Source organism: Harpia harpyja, chromosome 1 (assembly GCF_026419915.1).
Source record: "Harpia harpyja isolate bHarHar1 chromosome 1, bHarHar1 primary haplotype, whole genome shotgun sequence".
Taxonomy (NCBI): Eukaryota; Metazoa; Chordata; class Aves; order Accipitriformes; family Accipitridae; genus Harpia; species Harpia harpyja.
In genome coordinates this window covers 89033486-89047428 of record NC_068940.1, presented here as the reverse complement: position 1 = coordinate 89047428, position 13943 = coordinate 89033486, and the positions used below count along the sequence as shown (strand labels likewise).

Sequence of the window (13943 nt, the reverse complement as noted above, 5' to 3'; positions counted from 1 at the left end):
GGTTGAGGGAAGGACAGCATGCTGCTGCAGCTGGAATGGGGTTACAAAGGAGCTTCAGAGAAAACAACAGTGGGGTGCAGAGAGAACTTGGAAGGGGAAATGTTTTGGCGTGGGCACTGGTGGGGTGTCCTGGTCTAAGGCTCACCCTGTGGTCATGGTTAGGACTGAGAAAAAGAGAAAGCCAAGAGAAGGGCTAGAGCTGCAGTTGGAGGGGGCTAGAAGAGGGCCATCAAAGTGAAGGGTGGGCTGCCAAGAGAAATTGGCTTCAAGAACTTTTTGCTGTGGGCACTGGCTGAGGGCCATGGCTGAGGCTCAGCCTCTGGATGGGCTTAAAGTCAGGGTTAGGCTTGAGAGAGAGAGCCAAGAGCTTCAGCTGCAGTGGGACTGAAAAGGAATGGATAACTGGAACTGTAGGCTGCAAGGAGAATTTGGTTGCCAGAAGTTTTTGGTTTGGCCTGGTGAGTTCTAATCCAAGGCTCAACCTTTGATTGGGTTTATTGATATGGCTGTGTGGTGGGTTTACCTTGGTTGGTCACCAGGTGCCCATCAAGTCACACTATTTCTCCCCCTCCTCAACCGGTTGGGGAGAAAAATATGATGAAAAGCTTGTGGGTCAAGATAAAGACAGGGAGATCATTTGACAATTACCATCATGGGCAGAACAGACTCAGCTCAGGGAAATTGATTTAATTTATTGCCAATCAAATCAGAGCAGGATAATAAGATATAAGAACAAATCTAAAAACACCTTCCCCCCACCCCTCCCTTCTTCCTGGGTGCAGCTTCACTCCTGGCTTCTCTACCTCGTCCCGCCGCATGGCACAGGGGGACGGAGAATGGGGGTTACGGTCAGTTAATTACACATTGTCTCTGCCGCTCTTTCCTCCTCACACTCTTCCCCTGCTCCAGTGTGGGGTCCCTCCCACGGGAGACAGTCCTCCACGAACTTCTCCAACCTGAGTCCTTCCCACAGGCTGCAGTTCTTCACAAACTGATCCAGCGTGGGTGTCCCCTGGGGTCTCAAGTCCTGCCAGCAAACCTGCTCCAGCATGGGCTCCTCTCTCCACGGGTCCACAGGTCCTGCCAGAAGCCTGCTCCAGAGTGGGCTTCCCACTGAGTTACAGCCTCCTTCGGGCATCCACCTGCTCCAGCGTGGGGTCCTCCCCAGGCTACAGGTGGATATCTGCTCCACCGTGGACCTCCACGGGCTGCAGGGGGACAGCCTGCCTCACCATGGTCTTCCCCACCACGGGCTGCAGGGGAATCTCTGCTCCAACGCCTGGAGCACCTTCTCCCCCTCCTTCTTCACTGACCTTGGTGTCTGCAAGGTTGTTTCTCTTACATGTTCTCAATCCTCTCTCCAGCTGCAGTTTCTGTGCTCGCCGCAACTTTTTTTCCCTTCTTAAATGTGTTATCCCAGAGGTGCTACCACTATTGCTGATGGGCTCAGGCTTGGCCAGTGGCAGGTCCGTCTTGAAGCCAGCTGGCATTGGCTTTATTGGACACAGGGGAAGCTTCTCGCAGATTCTCATACAAGCCACCCCTGTAGCCCCCCCACTACCAAAACCTTGCCACGCAAACCCAGTACAGGCTAGGGTTAGGATTAGGGTTGAGAGAAAGAGAGAGCCTAGAGCTGCAGTGAGAGTGGGGTTAGAAGGGAGGTGGGCTGCAAGAACTTGGCTGGCTGGGAGAATGTTTTGGTGTGGGCATTGAAAGGAGGGCCACAGCATATGGTTAGGTTTACGTCAGGGTTAGCGTTAGGGCTGGGAGAAAAAGAGAGCCTGGCATTCCAGCTGGAGGGGAGTTAGAAGGGGCTTTGAAGTGGAAGTCTAAGCTCAAGGAGAACTTGGCAGGGCTGCCTGGTCTGAGGTTCAGCCTACCATTATGGCTGGAGTTACAGCTGGGGTTAAATTTGACAACAAGGGAGAGCCTAGTGCTGCGATTAGAATGGGCCTAGAAAGTGTGGGGTGCAGGAAGAACTTGGTTGCAAGAACTTTTTGTTGTGGATGCTGCTTGGCAGTCCTGGTCTGAGGCTCAGCATACAGCTAGTATGAGGGTTAGGGTTAGCGTTGGAAGAAAAAGAGAGCCTAGAGCTCCAGTTGGAGGGAGGCTTGAAAGCAGCTGCTAGTGAAAAGGCTGAGCCACAGAGATAACTTGGCTGCAAAAACTTTTAGGTGGAGGCACTGGCTGAGGGGCCTGGTCTAAAGCTCAACATCACTGACAGGTTTAGGATGAGCTTTGAGGTTATGATCGACAGAAAGAAAGAGACAAGAGCTGCAGCTGGCTTGGGGCTAGAAAGTGACTGTCCCAGGGGAGTGTAGGCTGCAAGGAGAACTTGGCTGCAAGAACTTCCTGGTGTGGGCACTGGCTGGAGGCCATGTCCAAAGCCCAGCATATCATTTGTGTGAGGGTTAAGGTTAGGGTTGAGACAAAGAGAGGGCCTGGAGCTGCAGCTGGAGTGGAGCTAGAAGGGAGCTTTGAAATGTAAGGGCGTGGGGTAGAGAAAACATGGCAGAGAGCATTTTGTTGAGGGCACTGGCAGGGGGTCCTGGTCTAAGGATCTGTGTTAGTGTTAAGGGGGGCATTTGGGCAGAGACAGCCTAGAGCTGCACCTGGAGGGGAGCTTAAAAGGGAATGTGCCAAAGGAAAAGGTGGACCGTGAAGAGAAGTGGTCATGAGAATGTTTTGGTGTGGGCGCTGGCTGGGGACCCTGGACTGTGGCTTAGCACAAGATTAGGTTTGCTCTCAGGGTTAGTGTCAGAACTGGGAGAAAGAGCCCTAGAGCTCCAGCTGGAGGGGAGCTAGAAAGGAGTTTGAAAGGGAAGTCTAGGCTGCAAGAACTTGGCTGGGGAAATTTTTGCTGTGGGCACTGGCTGAGGGGCCTGGTCCCAGACTCAGCCTCTGGTTAGTTTTATTTTAAGGGGTAGGGTTACAGTTGAGGGAAAGAAAAAGCCTGGAGCTCCAGTTAAAGCACAGCCAGAAAGAGGCTTCCCAAGGGGAGTGTAGGCTGCAAGTGTAATCAAGTTTTGTCTCTTCAAGTGACCCCTGTGTCCAGCTGCACGTATATTATGGATTCAGTGGAAAACCCGTGCCCACAGTGGTCCCTACAGGATAGACACGTACAGGCAACCATCCTGTTCTTGGTGCTTAAAACTGGAGAGGACAAATCTTTGCCCCAGACCTTGTCATGAAGATAGCCCAGGCCCTTGATTTATTTTAATTCTGCTGTAAAGATTATGGTCAACATCTGTTCTTCCTCTGAAAAAATAACCTTCCTGGGCAAGGATTCATATTTACAGGGAAGAGCTCTTTAGAATCTAGGCCAAGATGACAAGAAAGTCTCCTGGAAAAAAAGAGCAACTACTTACTTCCTCAGCTTTGCCTTCCCTATAAGAAACCTACCAAAATGTTTGTTGTTTATGACACATTTATAAACCAAAATGCTTCACTATATGGATTTACTCTGTAAAGAAGAGGAAAGACACGTATGTGACGGGTGTTAGTCAGGTTGATGTGTGCGGCATTGTACAATACTCAGATGTCACATTCTAAGCATAATGTAAGGAATAAAATGGGTACTGAACTCTTCTGAAAGTCTGACTTCAAATCTATATTTAGGCATCTAAGTGACCTGCTTTTATTCAAAGGTGCTGACTGTTCAGCTGCTTCCATTGGCTGCAGTAGAAATATAAGAGATTTTTTTGTCATTGTTGAATCTATTTTCAAGACAAAAATTACAGTTTAGTCTCTCTGTAACTCCTAAGTAACTCCTTGCTCTAAAAAAAAAAAAGACATAAGATGAAATATAGCATCTCTGTTCTCTCCTACTCTCCATAAGATGCACAAAATGGACCATGTAATAAATCCCAGTAACTGCTTCTATGCAGGAGGGAGATTAAACACTACTGGTTTGGATTCCAGCGTTATAGATAACTTTGCTATTGAGATCACAAGGGCAAAATAGAAATGGGGAGGATGAGACACTTGAACAACTGTGTTTGGTGCAACAAGTTTTTGAATTTATGAGCAGCTGTGTAAGTCTGTGTCAGGGCCCTGAGCTCACCTATTGACCTTGGTTGCCCTGAACAGCTTCACCTGGGAGCACTCTCTGCCCAGGACCTCCATTTAAGCTCAGGGAGGGCTCAATGTAGGTCCTTGCCTGAGCTTTTTTGTAGGTATACCTGTCTCCAGCACTGTATTCTCACTATACCTTGGGCCTATATTGTAGGTAGCTTGCCTGCAGTCCTGTTTCTGGACCCGTTCCATCTATTCTGGACTCCTGGATGGACCCTGTGCCTATGCTGTGCCTTCCTGGATGGACCTGGTTCATCACCTCAGCTTCTCTGGGACTGCTGATGTGTGCTGTTGCCAGCACCTGGCCCTGCCCACTGTGCGTGGACCCTGTGGGACTGGGCCCCGTCGCCGAGGGCACTGCTTCGACTGGGATGACCCTTGCCTGCCGGTTCGTCCACCCTCATGGACCAGCCCTGCTCTTGCTTTTCCCTAAGGATCTGGTCACCTTGCTGAATGATCGGCCGATGAACAAAGCACGATCTACAGCAGGCAGATCAGTTTGCATGATTCAGAAGTTGATGGATGACTTATTGTAAATGCACAGAAGATGTACGCTCTGCGTTATCTGTGTGTATTGACCCTGAACAGTGACTGCAGTTGTCATCAAGGCTCCTCATCATGCAGTGGAGGAAAGCGTATGTTGTGTACCATGTTCCTGGGCTGGGCAGATGTGCCTTTGCAGGATGTCATCTATCACTGACCACATCCTCTGTGGCCGCAGAGGCAGTTAAGAAACAGTTTAATTTTTTTTTACTGTGGGTATGAATAGAGGAGTATAGTTTATAGGGGTGCAATACTTCTGCAAGAGACTGAGTTTTCAGGATTTGCTGTATGCCGGCTGAAATGAATCGCTCTGCTCACAGATCGGAGCTAGGTCAGGGGCAGTTGGCCAAGTCCTACCTCGGAGGGCCCTTCTCGGTCCCAGAGGTCTCTTTACGGGGAGGGGAACTGGAAACTTGGGTAAATATTACAAAAACTGCGCAGAGTAACGGTGCGTACTGTTAGCTAGACAAAGATTAGGACGATGGTAGGTTTTGTTTCCCGGAGGACTTGGAGACGAGCGTGAGGGCGGGAAGCGGGGCGGTGGGCAGGGGACGAGAACCGCTTTCTTCCCCGGGCGGGCGCTGAGCTCGGTTTCGTCTCCAGAGGCCCCTCTCCCCTCAGTGCGGGCAGCGAGGGCGACCCCCGTGCCCTCCTCTCCCGCCTCGCGCCGTCCCCGCCGCTCGCCCCCCTCGAGGGGCCGCCGGGAGGGCGACGGCTTCCCTACGGCGGCCGCGCAGGCGCGATCCCGGGTAAGGGAGAGGGGGTGGGCGGGCATGCGCAGTGGGGCGGCAGGAACCGAAACTCCGCCGGCGTTCCCGCGCCGCCTGCGGGGGCGGGGCGCGGCGGCGCGGTGCGTGGCGGGCGGCGGCTCCCCCTCGCGCGCGAGGGGGGGGGTGGGCGGGGCCGCGGGGCGCGAGCGGGGCCATTTCAGCGCGCGGCACCGGCGGCCAGGCCGGGATGCGCGCGGCATCCAGCGGCTGCCAGCCCGCCGCCGCCGGCCGCCTGCCCGCGGGGCTGGGGCGCTGACTCGCCCCTTCCTTTCTCTCCTGCTCGTCCGCCCTTCCTCCCTCCCTCCCTCTCTCCCTCCCTCCCTCCCTCCCTCCCTCCCGCCGCCGCCGCCGGCAGCGCCATGGCGGCCCCCAGCAGCATCGTGCCCGTCATGGCGAGTAAAACCAAGACCAAGAAAAAGCACTTCGTGGCGCAAAAAGTGAAGTTGTTCCGGGCTAGCGACCCGCTGCTCAGCGTCCTCATGTGGGGGGGTCAACCACTCGGTAAGCGCCGCGGCTCGACCCACTGCCCGCCCGCCCCGCCGGGGCATCGCCCCCCCCCCCCCCCCCCCCCCCGGGGCTGCGGGGGAGGGGGCGATGCGGGGCTGGTGCGGGGCGGACGGGACCGGGGCAGGCACGTGCCGCCGGGAGCCGCCCGCCGATCGTCGCCCTCCGCCCCGGCGGGGGGTGCGGGGGGGTGCGCGGTAAGTGCGGGCGGGGGGCGCCGGGGGAGGCTGCGGTGTCCTGCCGGGCCGGGGGCGATGCGCGCCCGGCTGCCCGGGAGGCGCGGAGCTGCCGCCGGCCGCGGCGTGGCGGGGCGCCTGCGGTAGCCCGTGTCCTATCGATCCGCGGTCCCGCTCGTTAAACAGCGTACGGGTGGTGCCCGTGAGGGGACGGGGCTGCGAGCGGAGCCGGAGCCCCTCCGCTCCTGCCGCCACCCGCGAGCGGGCGTTGCATAAAGGTACTGCGGTTAAAACAAAACAACAAAAAAAACCCACCAAAAACAACCCCCCAAAACCCAGTTATTGGCGTTTAACTGGCGAAGTTTTTGCCGTCTTCGGTGCAGTTTGCTTAAGCAAGTGTCTCTTGACGGTTTTGTGCGCTTGGGGGAGGGGAGGAGGGCCGGGTTTTGGTGTGGTAAAGCAGCAGAATTGCAACGTTTGCGGGCAGTGCTATATCACCCTGCAGATGATGGGCTGCTCTGTCTTCAAAAGAGTCCCTGTGCCGGGTGCAGTAACGTTGGACTGCTGCTGTTCGGCGTTAAATTTAGGAGCCTGGTAAAGATGTCACATGGTTTGGGCATTATGAGGCTCAAGTCGCGGCTTTACATCTTTAAATAGCTATACCATGGCAGGTTAAAAGTGTAGAGCCCAAAGATCACCAAAAATCAGGTTTCAGGGCGGTTAAGCCAAAAACTTACTCTCTTCTCTTGCTGGTGCAACGTCTGTATGTCCAAGTGTTGGGTTTATATGGGTTGCTGCTTGTAAGAGCTTGTAAGAATAACTGTCAATGTGCTATCTGAGACTAGACTACAAATTCTGTAACAGCTTCATGAAACAGGCAAAGCAGTCTGTGTTAACTCCGCGTTCCTTTTGTCTCCTACACATCCAAATCCTGTGAGGTTTTTTTCCTTTGTGTACATTTTGATAGTTTTTGCCCAAAGCCTGGAGGCTGAGCATCAAGGCTAAGCACTGTTAGATCTGTGTTAAACTGCACAGTGCCTGAAGTGATGATCTGGGGGAAATGCTTTAGCTGTATGTACCGATATGATATGGATGACAGAAGAGAAGCTCGAGTGAGGTTAAATAGTCTGCGTGAGATAGCCCTGTGAGTTGGTAGGAAATGGTGACAAAGGATTTCTAGTTTTCTGTGGGTCAGTGGTGAGCAGTGACATCCTATGTTATGAACTGATAAGAAACTAGATATTTATCTACCAAGGAAAAAGATCTCCAGTTGTGGAAGTGCACGACATGCAGTTTGCCAGAATTGGGCTTAAATATGCAAGTTTCTTTTGCTCCTTTAGCGGCTAGCATTATTCATAGAAAAATTCCCAAACAGGCCTCTTTAATGAAAGACAGCAAGCTGATAATTACAGGGTGAGAGACTTCTGCTGAATGGCAGGCAGTGTGTTAGCTATCGGTGGTCTCCCTGGGGAGAAAGAGGGAGAAGATCTCTGACGAGAACAGAGATCTTCCTGTTGTGACAGCTCGCTGCTATGTGTGTTCGTTTGTACTGGAACTACCGCTACTTTCGGAGGAAAGACCTCTCCAGTACAAATAAAAACGAAGTAAAATAGTGACAAATGCAACACTGTACATGACTCCCGCAATAGTCTACTGTGGCGCGCATAGCTGTTCCTATTAGAAAATGTAGGTAAACAAGCATATTGGTTCATGCATATAAATTTAAAAATTGTAAACAAAAATCCTTCTGTTGAGGGGGCTCAAAGAGCAAGCTCAGCAATACAGTGTGCTCAGAGAAATGCAGCTTCATGTTCATATGAAGATGATGGTTGGAGGGAAGTGAGTATCCACTGAGTGTTCTGCAGATATTATTCCATTTGTTTACCCTGCTGCAAGGTGTAATCATGAATAATGCTTTGGGGCCCCATGGAAACAAAATCCCTCTGAATGAGAGAGCATGGAAAAAAAAAAAGTTAATTTGATGTGTCCAAATCTAAACATCTCTTCTTAGCCAAGAACGCAGCACTGAAGTGTTGCAAGGCTCCTCCGTCAGATGCTTACCATATCAGTTTCATAATGCTTGATGTGGCAGTGTTCAGCAAATGAAAGTAAGTGTTCAGGATAGTTGGGACTCTGTTATCACAAATAAGAATTTCTCATGGGAGAAATACAAATTATGTGTGTGGATTCATTAAGGAATTAAGGATCCTTAGGTTTCTTAGCAGAATAAACAGAAATCCTTAAGCTAAAGGTTAGACTAGGAAATGAGCATAGATCATAGTTCATGATGATAGTATTTAAGTAAACTCGAACATAGTAGTCATCTGAAAAATCATATTTAAGACCTCTTCCAGTGTGGTACATATCAATTAATGAGACAATAGCAGTCTCTGAGTCTTACTAACTGTCTTGGGGAATAAGTATGTATTGAAATGGTGAAGCTGAGATGCAGTTCCCACATTTCTGACACGATGTGGCATATATTGGAAGGAAGAACTTTGTGAATATAAAAAGGGAAAAAGCAGATTTTTCTGCAGGCTTTTAAACTTTTTGATCTTGGGGCCAAAATACCTCTATACTTGAGTTTTGGACGATTTTCAGATTTTAAAATGAACGTGTGAAGAAGCTCCATCTAAGGAAAAAGTTACAAGAACTGTTCTCTTAACTCTTCCGTCCTAGGAGGCAACATGACTATATAAAGGGAGATCTTGAGCAATGGTGTCGGAAAGCAGAGGTCTTACAGCAAAGGTGTGAATTCTTAATGGGGAAAAAATTTGCAGGGATGTGTCTGTTACCCAAGGTTCTTATAAATTACACGCCCCCCCCCCCCCCGAAACTAAGCAAATTGCTTTGGTGGTCTCAGTTGTTGTTTAGGTAGAAGTAGAGACCTAATGAAAAATTCTGCTTGGTAATGCGGTCAAATTCAGTAATAACTTAGAAGGGCATGTGAGTGGAAAACATGTAAACATTACCCAAGTATCTTAAGAAGTGAGAAAATACATGCTCACATTCAGAGCTGTAAATTAATTTCTCAGTATGCTGAAATATGCTGTTGAATGAAACTTTCTGCTAAGTGAAAGGGAAAGCAACTGTGTCCCATGTTGTAGATGAGATTATAATACTGATGACTTGTAGCAGCAAAGACTAATTGTGTGCTTGGATCTTGCAGGCATCTGCATCATTAAGAGTTGATCTTATCTCGGTCTTTTACCCTGTGTCAAAGAGAATCTGGCTGTGCTACTGAAACACTTAAACTCAGTGGTTAGTGTGACTTAAAGCTATATTTTTAGCTAGTTAACATAATTGTAATAATACTTCATTTACAACTGATACAGTAAATAACATCCTTGTTCTTACTTCTGTATTGTCACTGCTGCTGGATTTCCAATAACTGTGGGAAGGAGGAGAGGGAAGGAAGGTGGCATGTAACTTTTTGCCTAATGCTTTTGGAAGTAATTTTTCCCTCCCTTGTTTTCTGTGCCAAAAATGAAAGCCAGGGATTCTGCGTTTTCTGCAGCCTATGAAGATCGTCCCAGGCACAATGATGGTGAGTCTGGTCTCACTCATGTTGGTTGCCTGCTTCTGTTAGAAGCTTGTTAGGAAAGCTGGGAATTTGTAGGGAGCTAGGCTTAGGTCCTTCAAAACATATCACCCCCAAAGACAGAAGAAAATTACTAGAAGTGGGGGTTTTTTTGTAGCTAATTTTAAGGTAAAGAATGGACTGCTGGAGACCTCACCTACTGTGTCAACAATTAAATGAAACATTATTTAGGAGAGGCAAATGAATGTCTAATGAAGTTATTGCGCATACTGTACAAGTTTTTAAAAAAAAAAAACCAACAAAACACACAACCAAAACCAAACAATGCCCCCCCCCGCCCCGCCCGCCCCAGCCCATGGAATCTGTAATCGCCATCTGTTTCTTGGATGATTACAAGCTGATCTAAAAATTTAGCAGTGCCTGACTTCTCAGTGGCACTTGCTGCCTAATAAGGAAGGGGAACAATAAGAATACATGGATCAAATGACTTTTTTTTTCCCCCCAGCATATTGCAGGGTACATCAGAAAGAGCGTACTTTCCATGGGTGAAGAATTCAACTGATAATAAAGTCCATGGCCTCCTTCAGTTGCTCACATGAGGCACAGTGAGCCTGATGCTACTGTTGCACTCTCAGCTGTAGTAATCTGGCTTTACCTTTTAACAAAAGTGGAACAACACCAGGACAGAATAATAAAAGGAGCGAGAGCTGTGGGACTCCTCTATCTGCCAGTGTAACTCCTGGATTCATTCACTGTTACAGTTAGAAGTGGGGAGGAAAAAAAAAGCGTGACAAGTAAATGCATCTTTCCCCCTCATACATACTAGGATATATTTGATCATGGTATCTTCTGTATCCACAGAAAGCTGTAAAATGTCTGTGTTCTTGTCAGTTTTCAGTTTGGGTTTTTTTCTTAGCTAACATACTTGTCTTTCCTGTTACAAACTTTTATCCAGACAAATACACAAATAGCTCACTTATTCATGCCTGTCCTTATGTTTTAACGTGGCACTGGAGAGCTTGTTAGGTAAATGTGTACCCTCTCAGTTTGTGGCATAAATCAAGTTTCTTAGTATTGACTTACCTAGCCTCTGTCCTAAGAACTTCCTATCCTGAAACATTGTACATTTAGGAAAATGACACTGAAAAGAGCTTATTGAGCAGATCATTAGAAAGATGAAGCCTAAAATAATTAAAAGCTAGGTTATGCCCTCCAGAATAAAAACTGCTGACCTAGGTTTATGATCAGTTTCCTTTAAAGGGGTGGGGGTGGGGTGGGGGGAATCCACAAAAACAAACCCACAGCACTTACTACTGGCAACATATCTTTATAAGTTAGGGGAGTTGATAACTTCTGGGTCCATATTTTTAATATACTCTTAAATGATGATGAGACTAGTGACACCCTGAGGATATGGAACTGTAATGTTGACTCATGGCATTTGCTGTCAGCACAACAGGTTGGTTAGAAACTGTCTTGAGACTGGGAAGGATACTCATCAGTTGTGTTGTCAACTGTGTTACTAGTATTTGTATTTAATGCAGAATGTCACTACTGCAGTTGTGCTCTAAGTGGCTTTTCAAAATGACTGAGACAAAGTAAAACTAAAGTTACTTATCTTAGAGTTAACTCAAGATTTGTAACAGTGAGCTTGGAAACAAAAACAACAAACCTTATTAATTGTTTAATGGAGGTGGTGGTAGGCTACATGGGAGAAGGCTCTTTCGAAGAAGCAGGAAGAAACAATGTATTAAAAAGCACTGATTACAGCAGAGCAGATAAGGCAATTAAAACTATTTTAAAATAAAGTCAGATGGGCACTCAGCCCAGATGTTTGTATATAGAAGGAAGTAGAACAGGAAAAGCTATTTATAGAAAACTTGGTTCTTTTTTGGGTGTCAAGCTCTGTGTACTGCAGAAATTAGTTAGATACTGCTTTTGCAACTGAGTGGATGGACTAGTAAAAATACAAATTGTAAATATTTATTATGCTTAGGTTAAAGGTAGTAAACATTCCTGCATGAAATACAAATGGGGGTGATATTTCATGTTCTTCTCTGAGCTATTGAAAGGGGCACATACAATAGCTTCTATTAGGGATGAGATGGGAAGAGCTATGAAAAGAGCGCTGACAGCAGTTTCAAAGCTACTTTCTGTAGTTTCTTCTGTTCTACAAGATAAGGTGCTGCAAAGGCTGGGGGGGGGGTGCCTATAGGTTTTGAAACAGAATTTCATTAACCACAGCAGAGAGGGCTGGACAAGGTTCAGTGAAGCAAACAGGTGGCACAAATTTGTTTTGCTGACTCAACTTAGTTGTCTTGAGTATCCTGCACCAGATGCCTTAAGAAAGAGTCTCTAGGGGATTATTTTCAAATTCCTTGCTCATTAAAGCAGACACTTGCATTATGCCCATCGGCCAGAGCCTGGTAGATGTTTATTTTCCTCCTGTAGTTTCAGGGTGACAAACTTTGTTTAATATAACTGACTCACCCCATTATGGAGTTCCTGTTGTACAGTTGTTTTCTGTTCTTCCTTGAAAACATCTTGTACCGTAGGGTTCCATAGGCTAGCTGTACATTATGCAACTTCCTGACAACTTTAGAGTATGGTGAAACTACCTATTATTTACAGGTCTTTGGTATAGTCTTGCCAGCGCTCAGAGTTGTAGTCATGTTGGCTTACAGATATCTTAACTTGTTGAAAGCTTAGTTATCTTTGTTGTTGAACTGTGAGGTTTTAAAGGCTTGAAAGTACACATTCATCTTCATTTTCTCCTGACTTTTAAGTGATTATGACTGCTCCTGTGGGTAATATACTCCAGTACGAATTCATTATTTTGTTTACTCCCAAGGCCTATTTCCATGTTTTTCCACTTTTTATACTTGATGCTTACTAGTTAGATGTCTAACAAAAGTCCTGATTTCTCTTCCTCATTTTCACTGTTGGTAAAGCACATGTTTGCACTTGGCAAAATAGCTGAAGCAGTCTAAGAAATGGCTGCCTCAGCTATGGGATGGTAATGATAAACCTTGCTGGTTTTCATGGTCTGCATCCCAGTTAGTGGTGAAATGGGTTAGCTTTGAATTGTTGAGATGGTAACTTCTTGCATGTGGTTTGCTATGTGAACATCTGTCTTATGATCTTCCTATAGAGCCTGGGCTGTTCTATAATAAGTTAATTAGTTTTGTGTTGAGAGATTGCTTAATAAGGGTGTTGTGAAAATTGTTTGAAGTAGCTGAATGCTGTAGTGATGGATGTCACAAACTGAAAAGAAAACATTAGCTTTATCTTCAAAGAGTGGGGTTGAATAGTTTGCAGTACAAATACTTAATGGCCATACACCTTTTAGAGTACTTATTTTTCATCAGACTTGGTGAACAACTACCTTGTGTACTGAGGCAAGGTAATTAGTCTAATCCAGCTCTTTTGTGTGCATTGGAAGTTCCCAAGGCAACCTTAATATTATTAACACAGCTGTGACTATATGCATGATCCTTTTAGATTGTAAGACAAAACTGAAAAAAACCCCACATTCCCTTATGTGGCATTATTAGAAAGCCTGTGGAGCTCCTTGGTGAGGCTGAGACTTACGGAACCACCTTGCAGCTGCTTGAGCTAACTGGTTTAATCTTTCACTTTTCGCAGTCTCCCTCTTGATGTCTCAGTCATATGCTGTCTCACATCTCACAACTCTTGCTGTTCCTGTGTTTGCATTTTATCAGTCAAGTCTCTGCCATTCCAGTCTTCCTGGTTAACAAGTTCAGCCATATCTGTTTTCCTTATCAGTAATTACCCAGCTCCAAAGTAATAATCCAGCAAAAAATAATACATTTTGAGGAGTTTTTAGATGGGCCATAATTCACTGAAGTTCATTGTACAGCTGTGCAAACAGCTGTGCCAGCACAAAGAATGTGGAGTTGGTGCAAAAGCAGAAAAGATGGGGCAACACAACTTCTTTGTAAGGAAGTGCCAGTTTAAGCTAGCATAAGGTTAGTCAAACCACAGCCTCCATAATACTGAAGCCAGCTAAAGCTGGGGCTGCTGGACTTGTTTCCACTCTCTCTCTGGCACTGATCTGATCCTGTGGTAAGTTCATTTGGGGAGATAGGCTAGAGGAAAAACTAATGCAGAAGAGTGAATAGGGTAGGGTTTTCATACCGCAACAGGCCATATCCACAAGTGTCAGTCCTAGCTTAAAAAGGGGAGCTGCAAACACACTGCAGGGAGAGTGGAGGGAAGAGACTGATGTATGTGTACTTTAAGGTGAGTTTTTATAGTTTCTTAGGACAGTTGGAGGGACTCTGATAGCTCTGGTGTGCACTCTTTGACTGACCA

At 47.1% G+C, this 13943-nt stretch overlaps 1 protein-coding gene across 1 annotated transcript in view; it reads left to right on the top strand.

Moving 5' to 3' along the window:
* The first annotated feature begins 5521 nt into the window (after positions 1-5521).
* Positions 5522-13943, top strand: part of PIP4K2A (phosphatidylinositol-5-phosphate 4-kinase type 2 alpha) — a 117043-nt gene continuing 108621 nt past the window's right edge. Inside the window, exon 1 of the mRNA XM_052804162.1 lies at positions 5522-5888. The gene's annotated coding sequence lies outside the window, so the exon portion shown is untranslated. The remainder of the gene's footprint in view (positions 5889-13943) is intronic.